Source organism: Periplaneta americana, chromosome 6, assembly GCF_040183065.1.
Source record: "Periplaneta americana isolate PAMFEO1 chromosome 6, P.americana_PAMFEO1_priV1, whole genome shotgun sequence".
Classification (NCBI taxonomy): Eukaryota; Metazoa; Arthropoda; class Insecta; order Blattodea; family Blattidae; genus Periplaneta; species Periplaneta americana.
The window spans coordinates 182220519-182246990 of record NC_091122.1 but is presented as its reverse complement, the minus strand read 5'-3'; the positions used below and the strand labels follow the sequence as shown (position 1 = coordinate 182246990).

The 26472-nt window shown below is 34.9% G+C and overlaps 1 protein-coding gene across 1 annotated transcript in view; it reads left to right on the top strand.

The window, feature by feature from the left end:
* Nucleotides 1-26472, top strand: part of LOC138702104 (uncharacterized) — a 414590-nt gene that overhangs the window by 152436 nt on the left and 235682 nt on the right. The window lies entirely within an intron of this gene.

Below are 26472 nucleotides of genomic sequence, written 5' to 3'. Positions count from 1 at the left end.
AAATAACAATACAATACATTTTCACCGCCGCCTCAGATTATACCGTTGTTGTTCCTGCAGTAACTCCTATGTGCAAAGTATAAAATTTTTGAGTAGGAAGAAAAAACACATTTATTCATTCCATGGCAATGGTACATAGGAGATCGTGAATTCTTACATTTTCGAAAGAAAGAAATATAATTACATATCACTATATATGCTGTATCACTATTATGTCTCGTGACGGGAATATTGTACGAAATGGAAATATAAATATTGGAGATTTATCCTTCGAAGAGGTGGAAAAATTCAAATATCTTGGAGCAACAGTAACAAATATAAATGACACTCGGGAGGAAATTAAACGCAGAATAAATATGGGAAATGCGTGTTATTATTCGGTTGAGAAGCTCTTATCATCCAGTCTGCTGTCCAAAAATCTGAAAGTTAGAATTTATAAAACAGTTATATTACCGGTTCTTCTATATGGCTGTGAAACTTGGACTCTCACTCTGAGAGAGGAACATAGGTTAAGGGTGTTTGAGAATAAGGTGCTTAGGAAAATATTTGGGGCTAAGCGGGATGAAGTTACAGGAGAATGGAGAAAGTTACACAACACAGAACTGCACGCATTGTATTCTTCACCTGACATAATTAGGAACTTGAAATCCAGACGTTTGAGATGGGCAGGGCATGTAGCACGTATGGGCGAATCCAGAAATGCATATAGAGTGTTAGTTGGGAGACCGGAGGGAAAAAGACCTTTAGGGAGGCCGAGACGTAGATGGGAGGATAATATTAAAATGGATTTGAGGGAGGTGGGGTATGATGATAGAGACTGGCTTAATCTTGCACAGGATAGGGACCGATGGCGGGCTTATGTGAGGGCGGCAATGAACCTTCGGGTTCCTTAAAAGCCATTTGTAAGTAAGTAAGTTGTAAGTATCACTATTTAAGTTATTTGAGGGGTTCAGAACCATAGTAGGCCAAGCGCCATTTACTGAATACGTAGAAAACAATAGTTAAAATTAAGTTATTACCATAATTCAATGGAAATATATAGCAAGTAATATAAAGTATACACATTAAAACTAAATGATATGTCAATCTTCATTAAACTATGGCTGCATGTAATAACAAATAAAAAACATGTTAAAGGAATTGTCATTGCACCAAATGAGTGGTCTCTGGACCAAAATGATCGCATTTTAATTATTTAAATACAATTTAAATTAAGTAACATATTAAACGATTTATCCTTCTATCAAACACGAATGTTCCCTGGATCAAATGTCCTATTTTAATTATGTAATTACTTTATATTTATTTCTAACGGGTACAGCGGAGCGCACGGGTACGGCTAGTTAGATTATATAACGGCAAGGTAAAGCTCGCAGCTGACGGAACACAGGATGAAACTATTGAAAAATATATTTATCTGAGACATTATTTATTAAGGAAACACTATGGTGAAATAATGCTGGAAAATTAACAAAAACAACTTTTTTTTTTTGTTTTTATAATCGTAATTTTATTATATTTGACACTGTTTTAAATGATCTAGCCATATAATCAAATGTGGCCCAACATACAGTACTTGAGCTATTTGAGAGAAATGTTTTTTAATGTTGTTTTCTCGACTTTAAAATTTTAAACAGTTTATTAAATAAAAAATGTCCTTGCAGAATAATTACTGTCAGATTAATCTGAAACTACTCACAAGGATTAATTAAGGGGTTAGGTAGAACTTACAGCAGTAAAATGTTTGGAAATATTCAACATTTTTTTTCCTCCATTACTGTATCTTGTACAATAATGAAAATTAGTACGTGTAAAACACTGTCCTTCTGCTATATGAAAAAAAAAAAATATTTTTGCGATTTAAAAAACAATTATATATATATATATTTTTTTTTTTCAAAATTCATAATGGTGGTAGGTCGCTATGCAGTGATGAAGCGTTTCCCTCATAACTCATAAACTTGTTAACTTTTTCATGTTCTCTCTCTATTATTTTATTGCTGAAACTCATCTTTACAATTTCATGATCTCTCAACTACATTCTTTAATAAATAATATTTTTTTTTTTGTGTTAGAAGAAAATACTGATATTTGACCATTTTTTGAAATGAATTTATTTTTTATCAGACAATCTATCAAAGGTAGAGAAGTGATCTTGCATCATATTGTAGATATGACATGTATAAATACACACAAAAAATTTCATCACAGAATGTTGGATAGTTTTTGAGTTATGTGGGAAAAGCTTCATCACTCCACATTGAACTGAATTTTGAAAAAAAAAAAAAAGTATTTTTTTAATCGTGAAAATATATTTTTTTTCATATAGCAGAAGGACAAGATACGAGATACAGTAATGGAGGAAAAAAATGTTGAATATTTTCAAAATTTTACTGCTGTAAGCTGTACCTAACCCCTTAAATGTTGATAAATAAAATGCAATTAATGTTAAGTTCCTTTGGGGCAAAATCATATTGCACTTAGATTAAAACATGCTGTAATAGCAAATTCATGAAATTTAATAGAAAATGGAGTATCAAGTAGAGAAAGTAGAACATTACCGACATATTCTTCTTTTTTGAGGTCAATAGAGGGGCGAAAACAGCGAAGACGGTCAGAAAAATTTGCACCGTGTATGGGGACAATGCTATCGGAGAGAGCACGGCAAGAAAATGGTTTTCTCATTTTAAGGAGGGTCGTTTTGACATCAGTGACACAGCACGTTCAGGAAGACCTTCGGGGTTTGATGAAGACCGCTTAAACTCATTAATCCACAATGATCCAAAAGCAGTGTACCCGAAAACTGGCAAATGTGATGAACATTCCACCACTGACGCCAACTGAGACGTCTTGCAGGCGCAAAAAAAGAGAAACGACCAACAAGAATGTGTGAAGTGATGCTACTCCACGATAACACCTTTCCTCACTCTGCTAACCTGACACAAAACACTATCCAGGAGTTGCGTTGGGAAGTCATTCCGCACCCACCTTATTCACCAGATCTTGCGCCCTCAGATTTCCACCTTTTCCGCTCATTATCGAATAACCTTTAAGGAACTTACTTTCCGGATGAAAATGCACTCCGAACATGACTTAACAACTTCTTTAACTCAAAAACCACGCGATTTCTACAGGCGTGGAATCTAAAAACTACTCCAGCGTTGGTAGGTTGTTGAAAATAGTGAAGGAAAATATATTGTTGATGATTAACTTCTAGCTTATGTATATCGGAAATGTTTAATAAACTTACGGAAAATCGCTACGGAATTATGCACTAATCTAATATTACAATTGCATAGTGGCAACGTGGTAGTTAAATATCTAGCTAATGTCTGCTATGATGCAAATGTGTCTGAATTTTATGTTAGTTTTTGCATCCTTCTCTCTCTATTTGTTTCCTTCTGCCAATCACAGTTCACCAACCTGGCAACATGACGCCTCCAATCACAGTTCACTAATTTTACAAGATGGCTTCCCAAACAACATGGCACCTCCTGTCCTACAAAGTACTTCATAAAACTTGAATTTTGTACTCTTCCTGTGCCTATATTTAAAGTCTTTTCTTTCAAACGCAATGGAATAGCCATTTTACTTTTTAATGATGTTTTCGAGAACATACTGTATAAGCAAACGACGTAATGCCCTAGTTCAGAAACTATAAAATTACTAAATACATGTGCAAGGTCACTCATGTAGTCGCAATGCGAAAGGACAGGGAACCTATCAATTTGCAGATTCAGAATCCACGGCGTCTCTCCTGGCGGTCTTCACCTGCCTTGTCATCGAACAACAGACGACAGAGTCTTCTCGACTCCTCCTGCACTGCGAAATGACAAAGTTCATTTCAATGTGCAGATTTACACCAGCCATTTCTTCCTCGTCCCGTCCCGTGATCACATTTCAGTCCCCTCGCGTATGTGGTACCTAAGAGGTTAGTCCATTTTCGGTTTTCCCCTCAAACTCTTCTAGAGCTCCAGTGGAGCAGCGTAACCCGGAGTGAGACTAGTGGCCAACAGGCTTGGAGCTCACATATTTAGTTTCTTGTAGCCCCCAACCCCTTGCAAGAACGCGTTTTGCGTACCTTTTAAATTTGTCCTCCCAATTCTCCTTTTCCAATTCAATACACGGCGTAAGTAGAGGTAAAACAAATAAGTCATTTCAATATAACAAAATTTCACTATAACGCAGTAATTTCAGAGGTTCCTAAGATTTCGTTATAGTGGTATTTTAATGTATTGATAAAAGATATATTTTAAGAAGATTTCACGTTCCTCCTGAGACACCCTGTATACAAACAGTGAACTGTGATCTTTGTTTTACGATCCATTGCAAACGAACTATAAAAATTAGCCGTCTGCATTTTTACGTACTCTCTCAGACAAACGTCGTGCATTAAATATCTCCGTTTTAATATTCATGGGTTTCAGAAATTTCTTCCTCGTGTCTTCCACGAAGTCTCGTGAATTATTAACGATGTTGCCAGACATAAAATGAACGACCACTTGCCGGGATGTGTTTTGAAGGAATTGTAATGTATCGTTCCTTATATAAAACCAATAAAGCTTCCCAGTTATGGTCTATTATACTTTAATTGAACCTGCTACATACATAACAAAACTAGAAGCTGTGACTGCACATACCTACAAGCTGGGAGACATGTTCTAGGTTGGTTAATTGTCTAAGATAGCAACGCTTCCATTTAAGTTGAAACCATGGAAACGTCACTGAAATAATAACTGTAAAACATAACAAATTTTACTAAAAATAAATGTAATTTATTCATTGAAGATTGTAAGTTTTTGGAATTCCAGGAAAAATAAAGAGTGGTATAAATTATTATAATAAAGGTGTCGATATTGAGAGAGATAAACTTTTAAGGTGAGACAATGTTAAGTTCATAAAGTTTGGATGCACGTTACTCAAAAACTGTTACAGATATACAAACAAGATTTTCAGGGAATGTTTTTACAGTCTTAATTTTAATAATACTTACCACAAATTGAAGAATGTTAACGGGAGTTGAGATATATATTTTTTTAATTCTACAAATATTTGGGATAAAATTTAACATCAATATTTGAAGAAAAAAATATTTCCATGATTGTCATAGCAAAATCCATAACTATTTTAGTCTTATGGGAGCCTTTTGGATCTGCTTAATGCAAACAAAAATTTGCAGTTATTTTGGACAAACCGTTTTTGAAAAAAATGTAGCAGAATAAAAAAAAATGTAAAACTGATAAAAAAATTATTCTGGTGCTTTTTTTTTTTTTTTTTTTTAAATTATTCATCCAAAATAATTTAATTTTTTGTGCGTTAACTAGACCCAAAAGACTAAAACTAGCTATGGGTTTTGCTACGAGATTCATGGAAGTATTTAAAAAAATATATAGGCATTGATATTAAATTTTAGCCCAAAAATTGTGAAATTTCAAAACAATTATATTTCAACTCCTGTTAACATTTTTCAATTTCTAGTAGCTATTAATAAAGATTAAGAATGTAAAATCATTCCCTGAAAATCTTCTTCAGATATCTGTAACAATTTTTTGTAACGTGAACCCAAACTTCATGAAATTGACATTGTCGAGATATGCAGTACTTCTCACCTTCAACAATTTGGCTGCAATCCATCGCATATTAATGATATCTAAAAGGAAATTACTTAATTTGTGGCAAAAATTTTGACATACATTTCAGTTTACACCCTGTATATGTATATAATTTAATAGCTAATGTGTTAACATTAGGCTATTCGATCGTAGTCTAAAGAATTTCTGTCAGATGCGTTTCCAATTCACTGTGGGCAAAACAAGGAGTTGCACTATCACCTTTACTTTTTAACTTTGCTCTAGAATATGCCCTTAGGAAAGTCCAGGATAACAGAGGGGGTTTGGAATTGAACGGGTTACATCAGCTGCTTGTCTATGCGGATGACGTGAATATGTTAGGAGAAAATCCACAAACGATTAGGGAAAACACGGGAATTTTACTTGAAGCAAGTAAAGAGATAGGTCTGGAAGTAAATTCCGAAAAGACAAAGTATATGATTATGTCTCATGACGAGAATATTGTACAAAATGGAAATATAAAAATTGGAAAATTTTCCTTTGAAGAGGTGGAAAAATTCAAATACCTGGTAGCAACAGTAACAAATATAAATGATACTTGGGAGGAAATTAAACACAGAATAAATATGGGAAATGCCTGTTATTATTCGGTTGAGAAGCCTTTATCATCCAGTCTCTGTCAAAAAATCTGAAAGTTAGAATTTATAAAACAGTTATATTACCGGTTGTTCTGTATGGTTGTGAAACTTAGACTCTAACTTTGAGAGAAAAACATAGATTAAGGGTGTTTGAGAATAAGGTGCTTAGGAAAATATTTGGGGCTAAGAGGGATGAAGTTACAGGAGAATGGAGAAAGTTACAGAACACAGAACTGCACGCATTGTATTCTTCATCTGACATAATTAGGAACTATTAGGAACATTAAATCCAGACGTTTGAGATGGGCAGGGCATGTAGCACGTATGTGCGAATCCAGAAATGCATATAGTGTTAGTTGGAAGACCTGAGGGAAAAAGACCTTTGGGGATGCCGAGACGTAGACGGGAAGTTAATATTAAAATGGATTTGAGGGAGGTGGGATATGATGATAGAGACTGGATTAATCTTGCACAGGATAGGGACCGATGGCGGGCTTATGTGAGGGCGGCAATGAACCTCCGAGTTCCTTAAAAGCCAGTAAGGAAGTAAGTAAGTAAGTCTAAAGAATTGCCACTCTGAAGGTGATAACGATTGTCCATTAGATCAGGCCTACTTAAATTATCTGCCGGGAACCCAGACACCATCATATTCATATCCACAATACCTTACAAACCAAAACAGAGGAGTTGATGTAGAAATCTACAACATAATGCTAACGGACGAGGATGTTCACGAGCGCGTTAGAAAAGCAAGCATCTTCGTCACACGCCGATCTATCGGGAACGGAGAAAGGATAGCAAAAAAAAGTACACGGCGATGAGGGAAGCCATAATCACTGGCATGTTGCTTGTAAACAATTTTGAAAGTTGAGTCGAGGGAAAGTTCTGCACAGACAGATACATATTTTTCCCCCCGCAATATCCCAAACAAACAATGCAGTGATCAGCTAAAGCCGATAATCAATTACGTTGTAAATATCGTTTTTAGTATGAATACGCTGGAGAACACTTCTAAAACTCGTGTGACGGATATCAGACCCGAAGAACAAAATATCCAATTTAAAAAGTGTTAAGTCGTTAGTAGATATAATATAGCAAAAGGTAAATATTAAGGTAATAGGTAACATGCAGGCCTTAGAGAAATATCCATACATCTGTTCATTTATCCACCCGTACAGTGTTTTTTTCATTTCCAGCTGCTTATCTCTAAAACAACACTTATGCGACAATACAATTTTGAATAAACGTTTCTTCGTTTGAAGGGTAAAAACAATGGCATTAGCTGGTTTGATTTAGCTGATGTTATCAACAGTAATCTCACTAGAGGTTTTGATTTATCTAGAGAAAATCAAAACTCGAGTGGGATTTAATTGACTATTACACGATTATAAGAAAGTATATAAAGATTAGAAGAAACGAAGTACTCCAATACAATAAAATATTAATTGACTTACGAAAATACAACTATCTTCAAATGTATTATTGTACCATCTCAACATTACAAATGTTACGCTAGATGGCAGTAGTGTGATATGATTAGGTTTGTGCCAACAATGGAATCTTCATTGAACTCCGTAGACGATTACTAGCAATGCCTTCTCGAACTAGATCACGATGACAGTGTTACTAGTCAAGAAGGCTTTGTTGATTCAGTTTCACTTTTATTAAAACAGTTGCATTCCACTTCAATTCTCCGAATCCCAGTAATCAACGTCACTTGTCAGATTATTTTCAATAAATCTTAATAAATCTTAATAAATCTCTGATACGTGACTATCCATAATATCATATAGCAGAAGCTTTAACATAACCTAAATAATATATACAAGTGTTAGAAAAGTTTTAATTAACGACGATGACATAAAAAATAAACATGAATAATTTTAAAAGAAACAATTATTGAAAGTACAATTTTCAAATTTGAATATTTTAGTGATTGATGGTTCAGTTGATGTCATATTGGACGTGTGAGTAAAAGAAGTGAACTCGTTGATGTACATGGTGTATCCCTCAACTCATTCAGGATTTCCGAATGGCGCTCTTCATATATGACCAGTGATCTTTATTAATTCTTGTACTTGAATGCCAATGCGAGTCATATTTGAAACTGCTGTGCATCGACTGGAGTGGTTTGTAATTTTCTGTTTTTTGACGTCCAGACCAGTGCAGTTTGAAATGTTGGCAAACAAAGAAACAAATGCTAGGGTAGTGATAAAAACAAACAAATGCTAGGGACACGATAAAATTAAACAAATGCTAGGGACGCGATAAAATTGTGCGATAAGCAGCCATGATTGGTTGAAAGACGTCCTTTCGCACCGTTTTATTGGTCAAAAGTAGTGTGACGTAGTAAAAGTGTAATAGTCAAGGTAATTTTCAGGTAAAATATTACTTTTAATGAGAACAAAAACTTTTTTCATCAGATTGTGATAATACGAGAAAAAATTTTCAGAAACATTTTTATCAAACCCTTATTTTTATAAAATATTTCACAAAATCTAAAAACGTCAGTACACGGTAATGTACCTTTTACCCGATTTTTCACCGAACTATTCCCTTAAGTTAATTGGTCAATATTTGGTCATTTAAATAATTAATCCTTCATTAACGACGATAATTTTCATCACGGAGAGGACAAAGATGGACTTGATATTTGAAGATGATAATTTCGTATTTGAAGATGATTTCTTGTCAAGACGTGAAACGATAATTTCCCAAAGATATAATTATTTAGTGCAATGGACGACAAAAATTTCCAAATGTAGTTTAGGTTAAGTAATGTATCATAAATGGACATTTGGAATAGTATAGAAGGTGATTTAAAATTTCCAACCGATAGGTAAGTACTTCATATTAAATGATAGCCTATTATTGAAGAAACGTTTAATCAATGTTCGGTCGCATCGAACAATGACAAATTTATTATGCAATATTATATTTGAAAACATTGGAATAGTAATTCACACACACTACATTATAATATTTTGAGGCTAGTCTATTTTTAATAAATTGTTACCAAACTCATTTTCCATCATTTCACCACATGTAATATATAGTAAATGAAACTAATGTTGAAACAACCGATTAAAGCTAAAATCATTTAACATTTTTCTATGAAGGGTTAGTTCATTTTAGGTTAAGCCTACGTTGTAAAGCTACGAATACCCCAATGTTTATCAATTTATGAAACTTTATTGTTATAAAATAACAAATGAACTCTATAAAGGCCAGAGCCTTCGTTGGCAGGGCACATGGCCTTCGGAATTACGATTTTACTACGATTCAGAAGGCTGTGATTATTTGACTTAATTGTGAATTAAATAAAATGATTGGCTTTATTCTAATTCTGTATTACTATGGTGAAATTCAAACAAATAAAACGTTATTTGTGCGAGATCGTGCGTATTTGCTTGGTTTCCGCACAAAACCAATCCGCGGAAAGTCTAAAATTCCACATTCAGTATTCCCAACCTAACACACATAATAATTTCCCTCTTCTTACCGCTTAAGTGACATATTGATTTTACTGCTTTAGGCTTTTAACATATTATTTTTAGAGACGTTTAATATATAATAATTATAAATTGGAAACTTACCACTGCAATTTCACCTAAATTGCACTGTTAATTATTGTTTTTAAATATTTGCAAAAATTAAGTAAACTCTACAACTCCAATAAAGTTACTGCATTCGTGATGCATGTAACATTAAGGAAGCCGTGTGTTTTAAGTTCGCATTTATAGACTGGGGGAAAAAAAAAAGACAGACGTATATCACGGCCTGCTGGAGTATAGTAAACACAGAAAACATTTTAAAGCAACAATGTTGAAGATAGATATTTTTGTTTTGCAAATTTGCCGTCATTGAACAGAAACCAAGATGGAGATTTCATTGCAACTAATTAGAAATTCCTCTTTCAGGTATGTAATAAACGATCTTCGCACAAAATAATGTACGATACACGAGTGGTATGTTTTCTTTCAATTCTCGGAAATTAAAAAAGCTCAACTACGTTTCTCTTTTTCAAACTTTTCCTCGAACATGAAAACTTCAACATACCGCTCTTGTAACGCATATTACTATTAACTTCCGTAGTTAAGTTATTTGGTTTATGAAATTAGCAAATCGATCTTCGAAGCACGTATATCGATCGATTTTCTCGCTGCACAGGAATTAATAAAGGCACATTATTATCTAACCGCCCCTAGTCCAGGATTGTTCCTGAGATGCTGAACTGAGCCAAATCCATTTCCATGTCGTGACCTTTCATTGTTGAGCAGTTACCTTTCACCGGCCCACCCTAAGCTCACGAATTCGATCCTTGCGTAACTCTGGCCGAGCATTATCCTTTTGTATGTCACTGATATTTGTTGCGTAAAAAATCCCATATTGCTCAGCGAGTGTGCTGGGACAATTGATACTCCACCAAAATTCGTACTCACGTTCGATATTTGTTTCGTTCGTAGCCAAAGACAAACACAACATGTTAATAAGTCTCACCTTTTATTAACAATTGCCAGCAGTGTCAGAAATCAGACAACCTGGTTCGTTTCACCTGAAATTTCATTTATACCGTACTTTCTCGAATATCTCGCGCACGTTTTTTTTCCGAAATATACAAGTAAAAAATGCGAGTGCGCGGTTTATTCGAAATTAAATTGGCAACACTGTTCTATTTTCCTCCTGTGCAATTCCTAATGTGGCAGTGAATGACATCAACGTCTCGCGCGGGTATTTCAACTGTCAACATTGTTAAATGGCATTGGGATTAGCAGTACATGTGTCAGAATCAAGTTCAAGTGTGATAAATATATAGTTTGTGTTCGTCTTATATTTTATACTAGCCGTACCCGTGCGCTCCGCTGCACCCGTTAGAAATAAATATAAAGTAATTACATAATTAAAATAGGACATTTGATCCAGGGAACATTCGTATTTGATAGAAGGATAAATCGTTTAATATGTTACTTAATTTAAATTGTATTCAAATAATTAAAATGCGATCATTTTGGTCCAGAAACATTCATTTGGTGCAATGACAATTCCTTTAACATGTTTCTTAATTTTATTACATGCAGCCATAGTTTAAAGAACATTGACATCATTTAGATTTAATGTGTATATTTTATTTTACTTGTTATAGGTTTCCATTGAATTATGGTAATAACTTAATTTTAACCCTTATTTTATACGTATTCGGTAAATGGCGCTTGGCCCACTATGGTTCTGAACCCTTCAAATAACTTAAATAACTTATATAATTTGAATTATATTATATCATTATATTATATTATATTATATTATATTATATTATATTATATTATATTATATTACATTATATTACATTACATTACATTACATTATATTATATTATATTATATTATATTATATTATATTATATTATATTATATTATATTATATTATATTATATTATATTATATTATATTATATTATATTATATAAAAAGTGTGTTGGTAACGGATGTACTCGAATTAGAAAGTTTTTAATTTGTTGTGGGAGCTCTTGAATCTCAGGAGGAACAACTTTTACAACAACGCAACATAAGCTGCTTGGCTCATTACCCAATTTTTTGCATTGCATTTAATGCATCATGCATTTTATGTATTTTAACACGATTCAATTGAGCATAGTTAAAATTTGGATTATAAAATAATGGAATACTAAGCTAACATACTATTACTGCGTACTACATCAATACACTCTCGTTGTTCGTTAATTCTTTGAACTTAGAATGCATGTGTACATAAACATTATTTTGAGAAATACAGAAAACGAATATACAGAATAGCCCATCAAGTTTTCTGTGCATAAGAAGCTATTTTAATCTTACCTGTCTTCAATTCACTCACAAGTTACTGTAATAACATTATAGCATTATGCCCATCTAGAGAAACCACACTTTCCAATGGTGAATTATTAATTAATTATACAAATCGGTTAATTTAGCTTCAGATATTACTTTATACAAACACAGAAACATTCTCTGTAGGCTATCTTTCAAAGCTTTCGATTTTTGCTGTCCAAGGCCCCTTATAGACGAAATCATTTGTTTTTTATTTCATTACACGGCCTTGGATGACAGTTATTTTAATTTTAAAACTCATTTATCTCATTAAATATCAGTCCTATCAAAATTTTGCATGGAATACAACTTATCCGAAATTACTTTTAAAGAAACTTTTGTTATGTAAACGTTTTCACAAAAATCAATAATAAGCGAGATATTTCGATTTATTTAATTCAGGTCCCCTTATAACCCCCCTTTTAAATAATGTATTTTGAATGCCATATAGCCTAAAATCTAAGTTACAACGAACTTAATTTATATTCCAATTTTCATCGAAATCCGTTCAGCCATTATCGCGTGAAAAGGTAACAAACATACAGACAGACAGACAGATATACAAACGAAAATTAAAAAAAAAAGCGATTTTCGGTTTCAGGGTGATTAACTATATATGTTAGGACCAATTATTTTTGGAAACTCGAAAATTACCAGAAAAATTTCGGCTACAGATTTATTATTAGTATAGATTCTTAAAATCAGTAGACTACCACTAAAGATATAAGATTGCGATCCTTTACTTGCTGTGAAAAACTTAAAAACAGTATGCTAGGATGATTTTGAAATGCGTCCAGATCTACGTTAAAATTTATTGCTAACTGAACTGTGTTCGTGTTCAATTGTTTTTAACTTGTAATATGAATACATTTGTTGAAATATTTATTTTTTTAATGTATGTTTTTTTTTTGACTTTCAAGAGTGGGGTGCGCGGTTTATTCGCGGGCGTGGAATATTGGAGAAAATACGGTACCGGTATCCAATCCATCACTTTCTGAGCGTCAAAGTCTCCCTCATCTACCGTCAGTATTCATGGCTCCCACTACATACAGTAGTTGTACATCCAAAGACAACAAACAACATACACTAACAACGGATGAAAACCATGAGCTAGGAAGAACTGTACAGCCTTGGAAAAAAATTTTGTCGCAAAGATACTTTATAAGTCTCAGTAAGAAGGCAGTACGCATGATCAGACATACAACGTAACAAAACTAATTTTATTTAAATTTAAATTATATTTTTTTAACGACGCTCGTAACTGCCGCGTCACCGGTGTGTCGGAATTTTGTTCTGCAGGAGATTTTACATGCCAGTAAATCTACTAACATGAGCCTGTCGCATTTAAACACACTTAAATGCCATCGACTTGGGCCAGGATTGAACCCGCAACCTCGTGCACAGAAGGCCAGTAGCGTATCGACTGCGCCACCCAGGTCGACAACTAATTTTATTGCCTCAACTAGCCGTTCTCTTGTGAACCAGGTCGCTCGTCCTCTGAGCATGCGCACTGCCTCCTATCTGGGACTTAAAACTTTAATTGCTGTGTACACCAGAATGGAATAAGCCCCTTCTCTGTAATTTCAAAAGGTTTAAATTCACTCGCACTTAAGAAAAAAAAAATACATCAAAGGCTTTGCTAATTCTTTGAAAACTGGCGTGCCATTAAGTCCACAAAAAATGTTACGCATTCTATTTACTGATAGGAAAGAGACTCAAACGTAGCTTGTTAGAATTTTGTTTTGATCATTCATGTCAGCGCGCTCTGGATTATATTTTCAAGCCACATTAAAAATGCTCTACAGCTTCTTGCGATCTTGTTTGTTTCAGGAAGTCTGAAAAAAGTGTATCATCATGCACAATGTTTACTGTTAGGGAGTGTATGCGAAGGACGCCGGTTTTATGTGACTCATCCGGTTGCGTGAACTGTTTTTTTAGCGGATCTTTGACACAAAAATTCTTTCTTGAGAAACTGCTTGTGGGAAGCTGTTAGATTTAGTAGGCCTTTTTTATGGCCTATTATATTACCATCTTGCTGGAAGCTAGGCTTTGTAATTCGCTTCGAGTCTTGTTCCTTATTTAACGACCCTTTTGAATTGCACAATGTATCCAGAGTGTATGGGAGGATATGGCTGTAATATAATAAAAAGCAGGGAACCAGAAGTGTCCCTAGAAAGTGAACCCCAGCGGCACCACATCGTACATTAAAACCTCATGAATTGCAGTTTAATCCGTTTTCGGTAGTCTAGCGTTTACCGTAACAGTATTGGGCTTTTATGAATTAGACTATTCACCTTGACGAGAATATTGTACGAAATGGAAATATAAAAATTGGAAATTTATCTTTTGAAGAGATGGAGAAGTTCAAATATCTTGGAGCAACAGTAACAAATATAAATGATACTCGGGAGGAAATTAAACACAGAATAAATATGGGAAATGCCTGTTATTATTCGGTTGAGAAGCTTTTATCATCCAGTCTGCTGTCAAAAAATCTGAAAGTTAGAATTTATAAAACAGTTATATTACCGGTTGTTTTGTATGGTTGTGAAATTTGGACTCTCACTTTGAGAGAGGAACATAGGTTAAGGGTGTTTGAGAATAAGGTGCTTAGGAAAATATTTGGGGCTGAGAGGGATGAAGTTACAGGAGAATGGAGAAAGTTACACAACACAGAACTGCACGCATTGTATTCTTCACCTGACATAATTAGGAACATTAAATTCAGACGTTTGAGATGGGTAGGGCATATAGCACGTATGGGCGAATCCAGAAATGCATATAAAGTGTTAGTTGGGAGGCAGGAGGGAAAAAAACCTTTAGGGAGGCCGAGACGTAGATGGGAAGATAATATTAAAATGGATTTGAGGGAGGTGGGATATGATGATAGAGAATGGATTAATCTTGCTCAGGATAGGGACCAATGGCGGGCTTATGTGAGGGCGGCAATGAACCTCCGGGTTCCTTAAAAGCGAGTAAGTAAGTAAGACTATTCACCTTATGGGATGAATTTCCTATATTGGTCAATAATATTTCAGAACCGCCTTAAAATCAACCAAACACACATGTTTTTTCAACAACTGTAATTTCAAGTAATAAATAAATATGTGTAAATCCTTTCGTGTTTTATTCTGTTAATGTAATATTTCAGCTTGTCTTACTTTTGAGGTTAAGTATTGTTGTTTAGTATTTCCGCTCTGAGTAGCTGGCAATAGTATTCAGTATGCCGTGATAGATAGCAGTTTGTTTTTGAACTTCATTACCAAGGAAACATAATAATGTCTTATTGCTGTGTTTTATAATAATTATAATTTTACCATTTACGTAAGTAATTCGATTTTGCAAGTTTTTAAATTTTATTCGTTGAATTATCAACAGTAATTTCACTACAGGCTTTGATTCATCTAGAGAAAATCAAAACTCGAGTGGGATTTAATTGACTTATTACACGACTAGAAGAAAGTGTATAAAGATTAGAAGAAATAAAGTACTATAATACAATAAAATAGATATCAATTGACTTACTAAAATTCTATTTCACCAATGTTGGCTTCACCTAAATGTTTGAACGGAGCCGCCATTTTCAATCAACTAACTATGCGGGAAACAAATTACGATCGCAATGCATGTTTTATATACCGTAAAGAATTTGCAGTTTGAAATGTTGGCAAGCAAAGAAACAAATGCTAGGGTAGTGATAAAAACAAACAAATGCTAGGGGAGCGATAAAATTAAACAATTGCTAGGGAAGCGATAAAAATTGTGCGATAATCAGCCATGATTGGTTGAAAGACGTCCTTTCGTACCGTTTTATTGGTCAAAAGTAGTATGATGTAGTAAAAATGTAAAGGTCTTATTAAATTGCACATGTGCAATTGTTACAGATAATCTATACTAATAATAAATCAGTAGCCGAAATTTTTCTGGTAATTTTCGATTTTCCAAAAATAATTGGTCCTAACATATATAATTAACCACCCTGAAACCGAAAATCGCTTTTTTTGAAATTTTTGTTTGTATGTCTGTCTGTCTGTATGTTTGTTACATTTTCACGCGATAATAGCTGAACCGATTTCGATGAAAATTGGAATATAAATTAAGTTCGTTGTAACATAGATTATAGGCTATATGGCATTCAAAATACGTTATTTAAAAGGGGGGTTATAAGGGGCCTGAATTAAATAAATCGAAATATCTCGCTTATTATTGATTTTTGTGAAATATGTTACATAACAAAAGTTTCTTTAAAAATGATTTCTGATAAGTTTTATCCTCTGAAAAAGTTTGATAGGACTGATATTTAATGAGATAAATGAGTTTTAAAATTAAAATAACTGCCATCTAAGGCAGTGTATTGAAATAAAAAACAAATGACTTCGTCTATAAGGGGCCTTGGATAGCAACAATCGAAAGCTATGAAACATAGCCTACAGACAATGTTTCTGTGTTTGTATGAAGTAATATCTGAAGCTAAATTAACCGATTTGTATAATTAATTATTATTTCATCATCGGAAAGTGTAGTTTCTCTGGATGGACATAATGCTATAATGTTATTACAGTAACTTCTGAGTGAATTGAAGACACGTAAGATTAAAATAGCTTCTTATGCACAGAAAACTTGATAGGCTATTCTGTATATTCATTTCCTGTATTTCTTATAATAATGTTTATGAACATATTCATTTTTATCTCAGAGAATTAACGAACAACGAGAGTGTATTGATTTAGTATCCAGTAATAGTACGTTAGCTTAGCAATCCATTATTTTATAATCCAAATTTTAACTATGCTCAATTGAATCGTGTTAAAATACATAAAATACATATGCAATAAATGCAATGCAAAAAAATTGGGTAATGAGCCAAGCAGATTATGTTGCGCTGTTGTAAAAGTTGTTCCTCCTGAGATTCAAGAGCTCCCAGAACAAATTAAAAACTTTCTAATTCGAGTACATCCGTTATCAACACACTTTTTGATAATATAATATAATATAATATAATATAATATAATATAATATAATATAATATAATATAAACATAATAATAAATCTGTAGCCAAAATTTTTCTGTTAATTTTCGCTTTTCCAAAAATAATTGGTATCGGTAATAACAATTAATAACATGTTAAAGGAATTGTCATTGCACCAAATGAGTGTCTTTGGATCAAAATGATCGCATTTTAATATTTTAAACACAATTTAAATTAAGTAACATATTAAACAATTTATCCTTCTATGAAACACGAATGTTCCCTGGATCAAATGTCCTATTTTAATTATGTAATTACTTTATATTTATTTCTAACGGGTGCAGCGGAGCGCACGGGTACGGCTAGTCACATAATAAATTCTTACCCATTTAACCTATTAATAAAGTTATTATAATGTTCGTATAAGTACCTTGGGTCGGCTTTGAATCCGAAACGAACCATACACTTAGGCGTGCTTTGGCCCATTGTGCGCCCTATACAGGGCGATTCAAAAGTCCGCCGACATAGAAAAACTCTGTTATTAGTGTTAATAGCGAACAGGGGAAAATTACCTTACGAAACGTGAAACGTCTTTGTCCGCCTTGCAATACCTTACCAGCATCGAACTCGGGCCACTTGGATAGAAGACCAGCGCCCTAGCACTACAACCACAGACGGTGCAATGGCTAGAATTACTTTCTGTGTTTGGAATGTCTACATCTTAAAATCCATCACGCTCAGTCGGGTTTGAACCCTGGAATTCTGATCGCGTGATGTCACAGTGTGTGATAAATAGTGGAGATATATCAAAGCTGCAACAGAGAGACACTTCGTGCAACATACATTATCCTCTTAATCTTGTTTGTAAGAAGTCGAACATTATTCCCCGAGCAAAAACAGCAGTGCTGACCTTTAGGCATTGTTTTATCGCAATGTTTTATAAACACACTCTCTGAAAAATATGCCTGCAAACAGTAATGGCGCATGAGATAGCAATAATGGACTAAAATGTGTTTTGAATTTATGATGCGCGATGATTATATGTTTAAACTAATGAGACGCATCCATTTAGAGACGCGGGCTGCAATTACTCATTCCCAGCAGCGTGGAAGAGTCACCCGCTTTTAACTCGCGCTGACAGGCGGTACAGGGATCAAGCCGGCACTGCGCGTGTGACAATGCCTGATAAGCTAGCGCTTCATCACAGTCTAGTATACAGAATGTTTCAAAAATACGGGGCATAATTTCAGGTAATGTATTTCCCACATGTAGACAATCAAAATAGTTCATTACAACATGTGTCCGGAAATGCTTCATTTCCGAGTTATGGCCTTCACAACATTGAAATTCACCGGAACGTTTTTCTTTCCGCAGGTCATTGTCATTACAGAAGATGTTCAAAATGTCCACCTCACATCGATGTCTCATTGACCTGCGAACACGATCCCAAACTCCAGGAGTATTGCGTATGTCCTCAGAATATGCCACAATTCGATTCCGAAGGGATTCCAAATCAGGCACCGGAGACGAATAAACCAATGATTTTAAATGGCCCCACAAGTAGAAATCGAGAGGGTTCAGATCAGGTGAGCGTGGAGGCCAAGCAATTGGGCCACCTCTACCTATCCATCGATCAGGAAACCTTCGATCCAAGTACCGGCGAGCCGTACAACTGAAGTGTGCAGGAGCGCCATCATGCAAGAAGTGAATGTGTTACGACTGATCAGTGGAGTGTCTTCTTAAACATGAGGTATGGTGTTTTCCAGGAAGTTTGTGTACGCCTGCCCCGTAAGTCTGTTTACAAGTACATGGGGTCCAACTAATCGATCACCAATGATACCGGCCCACATGTTGAGGGAGAACCGCACCTGGTGATGAGATGGGTTTTCATACGCCCATACATGCTGATTGTGGAAATTTGTTATGCCATCTCGTGTGAACTGTGCTTCATCTGTAAATAATACTAAGGCAGAGAAGTTCGGATTTACACCACACTGCTGCAAGAACCACTGACAGAACCTAACTCGTGCAGGGTAATCTGCTGGTGACAGGGCCTGTACACGTTGCAAATGATAACGATACAATTGATACTCTTTCAACATCTCCAGACAGTCGTATGAGGAACATTGACTTGTAACGCTACCCTTCGTGTGCTGATAGAATGAGTCATGTTCACAGCCTCCAGAATCTCCTCCTGTACTTCTGGAGTTGTAGATCTTGGTCGTCCCCTTCCCAAACCAGGAGAGTTAAATTTTCCATACTCGCACAGACGGTAATGGAGACGTACAAATGTCTTCCGATCTGGACATTGTCGCTGTGGGTACCTCTCCTGGTACAAACGACGAGCCAGCGCAGCATTGCCGTCCGCCTTACCGTACATGAAGTGTATCTCTGCCAGCTCTTGATTTGAATACATGTCGCACAGTCTAACGCCTACACAACACTGAATGTAACCTTCGCCTCGGAATGAACTGTCAGAATGCCCTCTTAATGTCTCCTTTGACGGCAACGACCTGCGGAAAGAAAAAAGTTCCGGTGAATTTCAATGTTGTGAAGGCCATAACTCGGAAATAAAGCATTTCCGGACACATGTAATGAACTATTTTGATTGTCTACATGTGGGAAATACATACCTGAAAATATATCCCGTAGTTTTGAAACACTCTGTATACTGTGGGTGACTGAGGAGAAGACGAGAGCGGACTGAGGAGGAAGGGATGTGAACAGATAACGTAAGACAACACGTCCAATATTTGTACTACAGTAAGAGGAAACATTAGGTCTCCTTCTGTTCAACTTAGCTTTAATTTCCATATGCATTGTTACTCATGTTTCCTGCACAGTAATAACCTGGCTACTGGGATGCTTATCTGAGCTATGTTTATAATAATCAACAGCGATAGTCAAGAAGGTCACATTCTTTCCGCTCGTCTTCTCCTGAGTAACGGACAGTATAGTCGCGAAGCTCAATACGTAGTAAATATGCAAACATTAGATAGTTGCTCACCACTAGGATCGCTAATATCGCCTCATTACAGGCAATGCAAAATAGTACCGTCACAGTCTATTGTTTCTAGCACCCTCCAAAACTCAAGCTTCGTGACTGTATATAGTAGACTGTGGTTTCGTCAAGTTTGTTCTAGAGAATCCATTCTGAACTGCCTGCTCATGCGCAGTATCTCCATGTGTGTTTTAACAAGACTTGAACCGATTCTGAACTTCCAGTTCCCTGTTTCAAGGTGCTTTGTAACTCGAAACGAGTTGAAATTGGTTCTCGATATTCTGAACTGCTGACGCATGCGCAGATGGCTTAATCTGAGGTTGAGGTTAAAATGCTTTGAGACTGGACAGTTTAAAATTAAGAATATAGTCGATCATGAGTGATTTGGAAGGCGATAGTGATATATTATGACGAACTAAGTTGGGAAGATGAATATAATTTTAATATGAGAAGAAACTCCGAAGGCCGTGAAAAAACAGTTCAAGAAACCCTCCAACAATGTAAAATCTCGAACTAGCATGCGTAGAAATATATTCGGTATTTGTTCATAACGCGTTCTGAATTGCTTGCTGAAATAAACCTATTCTTCGATAATAATTGAATATTAAGATATTATTTTAATGTACCGAAGTACATATGATATTTCCATGCAGATACTCTGCGTTATCATACGATGAAAGAGTAATGGAACGGAGAAAAATTCTCTCCGGCGCCGGGATTTGAACCCGGGTTTTCAGCTCTACGTGCTGATGCTTTATCCACTAAGCCAGACCGGATACCCACTCCGGCGTCGGACAGAATCGTCTCAGTTTAAGTTCCAGCTCTTGAGTTCTCTCTAGTGGCCGCCCTCTGCACTACGTCATAGATGTCTATGAACGTAGAACTGAAGTCCACACATGTGCTGAGGTGCACTCGTAATGAGTGACTAGTTGGCCGGGATCCGACGGAATAAGCGCCGTCTTAAATCACGAAGTGATTTACGCATATCATATATATTATTTTAATGTACCGAAGTACATATGATATTTCCATGCAGATATTCTGCGTCATCATACGATGAAAGAGTAATGGAACGGTCTGGCTTAGTGGATAAAGCATCAGCACGTAGAGCTGAAAACCCGGGTTCAAATCCCGGTGCCGGAGAGAATTTTGCTCCGTTCCATTACTCTTTCATCGTATGAATATTAAGAGTTGAGACAATATTAAGAGTTGAGACACAGGATCCAAACATCGCCTACCTTGTTTCATAATACAGTAAGCACTTATAACGGCTTTGCTTGTAATAAATACACTTTAACAGGTTTTCTTTATTCCTCAGTGATAAACTAGCTGTAATAATAGTTTTTAAGCTCGACCATGCCGAAATGTAGTAATTTTGCACCTGGTAGCAGCCCTTTAATGGACCTTATTAAAGTACACCTATTCATTAAAGTCAGTTCTTCAACCAATCAGAAAGCGCCATTCTAGCATTATGAAAGACCAAGTATCGATTATTCTTGGATATGCAATCGAAAGACAATTAGCGAAACGTCACGGAGGCTGGAAATCCAATACTGTCGCAGAAAGTTATGTTCTGTTACTATAATAATTAGCGTTAATTGTAAATAATATTCAAATAAATTCAATTTGTCATCTCGTTTTTCAATGTCTCAATCAATTTCAATGTTATATCAAGATTAATGTTCATTTTATTCTCTATGTTATATCAAAGTCAATGACATTATTGTTCCTCGGAAAAAATCAATAACTTCGCGTCTGCGCACATCTCACAATTTACGAGATATTGCACAAGGTCAGTTCCGCTCCCCAGTCAGATAAGAATAACATGAATACTTATGAATAATTTCAAGTTAGAAATATGGTCGAGCATAAAAAGTCGTATGAAACTTGACTATAATGGTAATTAAGACGCTCGTATGAAAATTATGAAACTCGCTTGCGCTCGTTTCATAAACATACTCGCGTCTTAATTACTACCATTATAGGCTCGTTGCATAATGTACTATTATGTATTACATGCAATAAACTATATTATAAAATAATATTATACAATTATGTGTCACGTTTGTTTAATATCTGTATACGACATATACTTTTCATAGAATATTTGTTTCTTCTATTTTCAGTGCTATCATTACATATATTAATTGTTGATCGGATCAGACACCAAGCAACGTTTCAACTGTCATTATGAAGGGACTCTAGAGTTTAGGCATTGCAGGTATTTATTATGACGTCAGCTCAATAATTTACTTACTGCATAAGAAATGCCGATACGAAATTATATCGTTTTCCGAGGACTTAGTAAACATGGCTACGCGGAAAGCTAGTTTTCTGAGATTATTTTTTTTAAAACATGTAAATATGACTTTTATAACATCTTCACGTTATTACTTAATATGAATTGATTTTAATTTATTCATATACTTTTATTTTACAACATTAATGATAATACTACATCAAAACTGGGAAACTGCAGTTTATATGGTATTCCAAAGCCTTCCTAATTATCAATGGATGCTGTCATTGTTACAATCGATATATACGGCCAGTTACGTTTCATATTGCATCAGCAAAAAAATATCGTAGTCACGTGGTTATCATGTCTGGGCATGGCCTTCTTGACAATCGCCTAATACATGTTCAAAGTTCTAAAAAAATCAAAGGAATTGCTATATTAAACTCAAGTTACACATGCATTTATATATAAATTTGTTCAATGTCGGCCATGTTATGACTAAGAATGTGACGTCTTTCTCGTTAGCCACGTTATCGAGGGACTCTAGCGTTTATAGTAACTTCACGCCATCTTGTGAGAATTCAGTGTTTTAGCCTAGTATATTTTACGTGTACGCATGTTTTCTAAGTGTGATCTACGTGTAGCCTATAGCCTACTTGATTTTTTATGTAGAAAATGTATTATATCAATGAATAGATTAAAAAATATATTTTACTGTTTTATAGAAAGGCAAATGAGGATATCGTTTCTAATATCATAAAGGCTATAACGTTTCATATTCATATAGCCTCTTTTATTTGTCATATGTGCAAATACATTTGCTGTAGTCATTGTCAATGAAAGAGTAACATGGTTTTAGAATACATTACGTAAGAATTTCAATATGGAATAAAAGCATTTGCAAACTAAATATTTTTAATTACAGTTTTCAATTCATTTAGTATCTAGTAAATCCCTGCAGTTACTGGGTAATTTTTTATAAAACCTAATACTTACTTACTGGCTTTTAAGGAACCCGGAGGTTCATTGCCGCCCTCACATAAGCCGCCATCGGTCCCTATCCTGAGCAAGATTAATCCAGTCTCTATCATCATATCCCACCTCCCTCAAATCCATTTTAATATTATCTTCCCATCTACGTCTCGGCCTCCCTAAAGGTCTTTTTCCCTCCGGCCTCCCAGCTAACACTCTATATGCATTTCTGGATTCGCCCATACGTGCTACATGCCCTGCCCATCTCAAACGTCTGAATTTAATATTCCTAATTATGTCAGGTGAAGAATACAATGCGTGCAGTTCTGTGTTGTGTACTTTCTCCATTCTCCTGTAACTTCATCCCTCATAGCCCCAAATATTTTCCTAAGCACCTTATTCTCAAACACCCTTAACCTATATTCCTCGCTCAAAGTGAGAGTCCAAGTTTCACAACCATAAAGAACAACCGGTAATATAACTGTTTTATAAATTCTAACTTTCAGATTTTTTGACAGCAGACTGGATGATAAAAGCTCCTCAACCGAATAATAACAGGCATTTCCCATATTTATTCTGCGTTTAATTTCCTCCCCAGTATCATTTATATTTGTTACTGTTGCTCCAAGATATTTGAACTTCTCCACCTCTTCAAAGGATAAATTTCCAATTTTTATATTTCCATTTTCGTACAATATTCTCGTCACGAGACATAATCATATACTTTGTCTTTTCGGGATTTACTTCCAAACCTATTTATACAACCTAATGCCAGCATATTATGAAGCTTTCTCATATTTGCTACCTTGTGCTCTTTAAATAGAGATGAAAGTTCCATAACGAGAATCATAGTTACGAAAATCTTTATTTTTAGTAATGTAAGTTCATCTTTTATTATTGGAATTAATGTTTTATAAATGAATTAATGAATAACGAACGGACAAACGGATTAATGAATGAATAAAATGCAATCTTGTAGAGGTACAACGTACTCCAGATACATGTATTCTTGAACTACTTGGTTGATCACAAGAGCGTCTTCTTGTCGGTCTTCATTAAGTACACTTTAACAGCTCTCGTGATGGTTCACAGGCCCTGCTCGACTTTTGAAGTATTGACTAGTTGGGAACGTGAACAGCAAGTGTTCGTGCTATATCTGTGTTTCTTGTACCGTTAATGCTTAACCCACACTTCATGATCCAGTTCAGATTAAGAAACAGATTCTGCAGAAAACATATGGCCGCTATGCCTGTGTGGTTAGACATACAGCTACATGTCGGCATATGAAACCACCTCAATTTAAATTATTGAAACTCACTGTTTTTATGTTACCAATTGCGTATTAGACAGAATTTAAGACTAAAAAATTGGAAAATGTACGCTGGGAATCCATGCTACAACACATTAACGGCTTAAGGATATTACACAAAACTAATGATCCTTACATTACTTCCACTAGGGACCTTATTGCGGAGAGTAAAACATGTTTAAAGAGCCTTAAATTAACTCCTGCTAATTCTTTTGTGCGAGATCGTGCGTATTTGCTTGTTTTCCGCACAGAACCAATACGCGGTAAGTGTTAAATACCACATTCAGTATTCCCAACCTAACACACACAACAATTTCCCTCTTCTTACCGCTTAAGCGCGACATTCATTTTACTGCTTTAGGCTTTTAACATATTATTTTTAGAGACGTTTAACATAGTAATAATTATAAATTGGAAACTTACCACTGCAATTTCACCTAAATTGCAATGTTAATTATTGTTTTTAAATATCTGCAAAAATTAAGTAAAGTCTACTACTCCACGAAACTTATTGCATTCCTGATACAAGTAACATTAAGGAAGCCGTGAAAAAATCAACAAGATTCCAGATGCCGATGTTATTACTGCAATATGTTATATAAATAATATTGTTACAATATTAAAATGAAAAATAAATCATTACATAACCTTACCGTTTGTTTTAAGTTCGCATTTATAGACTGGGGGAAAAAAGACAGACGTATATCACGGCCTGCTGGAGTATAGTAAACACAGAAAACATTTTAAAGCAACAATGTTGAAGATAGATATTTTTGTTTTGCAAATTTGCCGTCATTGAACAGAAACCAAAATGGAGATTTCATTGCAACTAATTAGAAATTCGTCTTTCAGGTATGTAATAAACGATCTTCGCACAAAATAATGTACTATACACGAGCGGTATGTTTGTTTTCATGTTCTCGGAAATTAAAAAAGCTCAACTACGTTTCGCTTTCTCAATCTTTTCCTCGACCATGAAAACGTCAACATACCGCTCTTGTAACGTATATTACTATTGCAAAGAGATAGAATTTTTGACCATACACAGTGAGGATGGTAACCTTTGCACCAAAATGAAACTGATTTCAGATCATGAGGAGAGATTTGAAAATTGTCAATAAGTTTTTTCTCTAACATTAATCGTTACCTGCATTGGAAAAAACTCCATCCTATATAGGGTGTCCCATTTATCTTTTGCACCTAGGCTATTATAACTTTTTTGTTTGGATAGGTATTGGAATTTTCGTTTTTTAAGAGTCATGTTAGAACGAGGGGCTAACATGAGTGTAGAGATTTGGTACGTGCAACTACATTATGGTACAAGATACACGTGACGTCATCAATTTTTCAAATAGCACTACATACTTTAACCATGTTACATTAACTACACACATTAAAACGAGTTCAAAAATGTATCACAATTATCGATTATTTTCAGATATGCAATCGAAAGACAACAATAAATCAATAAATCACCTATATTTGAAATAAAGTCAGTTCTGTTACTATAATAATTAGCGTTAATTGTAAATAATATTCCAATAAATTCAATTTGTCATCTCGTTTTTCAATGTAAAGGTCAATGTCGACATCTGTTTCTCGGAAAAAAACAATACTTTCGCGTCTGCGGACATCTCACAATTTACGAGGTATTGCACAAGGTCAGTTCCGCTCCTCAGTCAGATAAGAATAACATGAATACTTATGAATAATTTCAAGTTGGAAATATGGTCGAGCATAAAAAGTCGTATGAAACTTGACTATAATGGTAATTAAGACGCTCGTATGAAAATTATGAAACTCGCTTGCGCTCGTTTCATAAACATACTAGCGTCTTAATTACTACCATTATAGGCTCGTTGCATAATGTAATAATAATAATAATAATAATAATAATAATGATTTATTTT